A 3,843-nucleotide genomic window follows, 5' to 3' on the forward strand; every position below is an offset into this window, starting at 1 on the left:
ACCCTGTCTGTGAATAGTTAAAATGAAAATATATAATAATAAACAGTGGCTTTATTCAACCTCTACGCATAAAAAATACTGTGCCTTAAATATGTCAAACTATGGCATAATTCTTCATGTAATTCTCTCTCTCATTTCTTGCTGTGATCAGCGAGGAAATAACTAACATATTACTATAATTCATCTTCAGAGCTGAAATTCTTTTAACTGTCTAGACCCTTCCTCATCTTCTTTTCCCAGCTTTTCTTTCACATGTACTATGGATCCCGGCTAGTAACAACACTCAAGGCATTCCTGTTAAACATGCCTGTTAAACACGTTAAACAAGTCAAAATATTTAAATATCTCAAGTTTTGCGTGAAAGAGGTTTTTTTGCTGTTCAGTAACTTTGCATCCTTAATCATAACCAAAGCTAGTGTAAAGTTACTACCTTTATGAAACCTCTGATCCTGCAAAGCAAATACATCCATTATTAAACCATCTCTACTCACCACGACACTCAGATAGTTGCTCACATTCCTTGACACCACGCTAAGAAGAAATCTGAGGGAGATGAATGATACTCTTAGCAGGACCCCTGCATCTAGCTGCAGTGTTGTATTTTCACACAGAGCTACAAAGGCCTGTTACAGCATTAACAAAGCGTGCAGACCAAGGATACATAGGCATTGTGCTTTTTGCTGGATCACAGCGCTATTTTGTAATTTATTTGCTAAACTAATCCCAAACTGCTGAGTCTACACATTTGTTAACACATTTAGACCACATACTGTCAATGGAACAGCTATTTGAGCTGTCAGCTGTATTTATTTACAGCTGTCAGCTCTAATACCCAGAGTGATTTATAGTGTACCTTTTTGTTAAGTCTGCTACTATGCAGCTGACAGAAATGCTTGAAATAGTACCTAGAAATAGGTTCAACAAACCAAAACATATGACTATACAATATTATTTCTTACTCCTATGTAATGTTTTTTAATAAATTGGAAAGCACTCATAAAGTTTTTAAATATTTGTCTCTTGATGCAGGGGTTGTCCTGTCAAATTCCCAACGTACTTATGCAGCAGTTTAATTTTACATAATCATGGGCTAGGAATCACATTTCAAACTCAGGGTGATCTGATGCCACTTTGCAAATGTCAAGGTGTGGTGTTACTGCACATACAATTAAGAAGATGGGATGAAATTGGAACCACAATCGAAGTTTCTTCCTGCCCTGTTAATTTGTACATTAGAAATGTAATAATTTAATTGAATCTGTTATCACTTACTCTTTGTAGATTTTCACAAATACTTCCACCAAAAGCAATGTCAAGTTACAGATGATTCTGCACTGAGCAGAATTATATTTTAGCAATCACTACACATACATTAATTCCCTTTCTGGGGAAAGTTTGGCATGGAAACACCTTCCTTAGCAATCACCAATTACAATAAGTATCCGCTGTCCAACCATGCATGCCACTACAATATATCCCTTGCAACAAACAGTATTTGTATTACAGCAGTAAACAGGCACCCTAGTCATAGACCAGGATCTCCATTGTGTTAAGTCCTAAACAAACACACATCCAAAGATTTAACCCAAGGCCAAATCCACAGTCACTGCAGTTTTATAATTTCTTTGGTAAGAAATTAATTAACTTGACTATCAATACCACCAATTGTAAGAATTTCCATGTTCTGCTTTAGGTGAGTAGTATAAAGAAATTAACTTCCCCTGTGACCTGCAGTCCTGATCACCACCACCCAACTCTGCCCCCCCACCCCTCCCCGGTATAGCACAAGCAAGGAGGGGGACTTTGCTTTTCTCATTTTATATATTCAATCCTGACTGGATGTTCCCAGAAATTGTCTCATCTGTGTTACAGCCTTCAAGTGGACAGACCATAATGCTAAAGGGCTGATCTGTGCACACTACTGAATTCTAACTCAGAGCTGTAGGGTGGGAAGTGAGAATTACTGTATTTGGATGCCTCATCCTAACACATTTGGTCTGATCCTTACTCAGCCCCTGCTCAGGGAAACCCCGTGGAGCTCAGCACAGCAGGGCCTTCCCCCATCATGCCTTCTTGTGTTGGCAAGGGTCACCCTCCGCCATGGCCTCTCTGAAAACACCTGCATTAAATTATAAATCAGATTCTCTCTGCAGCTTTGGAAGCATTTCCTACAGCTGTTTGAGACCTGTCTGCTGCTATGGCTCAGACCGTTGTGCCACTCCTACCTGCCTAGTCCACACATGAGGACCTGCTCAGCTCTTGAGGGGTTTGGTTAAATCCCATGTGTGCAGGCAGGAAAGGTGACACCCAAGGTGGTGATAAGCTCTGCACTCATGGAAAGGGAGTCTGCACACACACTACAATCACATGAATTTACATATTCAAACTCCGTGTTGAACCAGCCTGAGAGGGCCTCAGTGTGGCTGCCCACCTGGCTTACCAGACCAGTCAGCCAGCACCTCCATTTCATGCCTCACAAGACGCAGCCTGCTCCATTTTGTGCCTCCCTTCCCTTGCAAAAAGCAACCCTCCCATTTTGTGCCTCTGTCCCTCACAAGAAGCTACACTCTTCATTTAGTGCCTCCCCTCCCTCATAGAAGGCAGTTTCCGCCATTTTGTGCTTCCCCTCCCTCACAAGAAGCAGCCCCCTCCATTTTGTGCCTCACAGGAGGCAGCCCCCTCCATTTTGTGCCTCCCCTCCCTCAGGCCAGGTGCCAGGAGGGTTTGCAGCCATGGCATGGCAGTAGGGATGTGAGACTCTACCAGCCCAGGGTGAAATAGTGGTTCTCTCTCTCTCTTGCTTACATCACTCTTTGAGTACACATATTAAAGTACTGCAGTCTTACAGCATCATTATTCCACACAGTGCTCCTACAGCACTGAATTGGGTTCTCAAGTAAACCATCAACTGCTGAGGCTGATGAGGACTATCCAGAATGACACTACTAGCACTGAAAGTAAATATAAACTAAGAGTGATGATAGGAACTGAAATAATAAGTGAAAAATGAAAATCTCAAGAAATAGTGTTTTCTGTCAGATTTAATCTGGCACAACTTTAAGAAAGCTTACAGGTACACTTTTCTAAATTACTTGCTGGAATAAGATGGTAAATTGTATCTTTTATACCTTACCTTGGTGTTTATTTAACCAATTATGTAACTGTAGTGCATCAGATTCCTAAACTAGAGAAGCAAAGTGATACATCTCTTACCAGGTAGATGTTTTTTACTTACAATTTAGTTCAGGCTGAATGTTGATTAAAATGGGAATTGAAAAGTAACAGAAAAGCTTCTGGAATATTTTATTAGTTAAATGCCACTATCTTAAGTGTGCCAGACAAAACCCCAAAAAATAATCGGAATAAACGTAATGTATCTATTTATGGAGAAAGTATTACCTGCACTAAGTGATGCTCGATGACATTTCCTTCAACATATGCAAACTTACAGATCTCATCTTTCAAATCTCGGATTTTACCTCTAAATATAAAGCGATTCTACTTTTTTCAGCTGCCAGGTAGCTTTGAACGAATCAGAGGGGAACTGAACTGCGCTGTGTTCGCTCTTCAGAAGAGGGGTGTCACAGCCAGGCGGTGGTTTGGCACTGCAGCACCCACCGGCCGCACCTTCCCGCCTGCAGAGGGCTGTGCTGGGAAGCTCCCGCAGGGCTCACGGGTCGCTGGCCAGGCACAACCTCTTGCTGAGGGAAGACCGGACCCCCGCAGCTCCCCAGGCAGTGCCCCGGCCCGCCACTTGCCTTTCCTCGCCCCGCCGGCGGGGGCGCGGCGGAGCATCGCCCCCCGCCCGCCCCGGGAGCGCTTCCGGGCCCGCGTCGAGCTCTT

Source organism: Strix aluco, chromosome 15 (genome assembly GCF_031877795.1).
Source record: "Strix aluco isolate bStrAlu1 chromosome 15, bStrAlu1.hap1, whole genome shotgun sequence".
Lineage (NCBI taxonomy): Eukaryota > Metazoa > Chordata > Aves > Strigiformes > Strigidae > Strix > Strix aluco.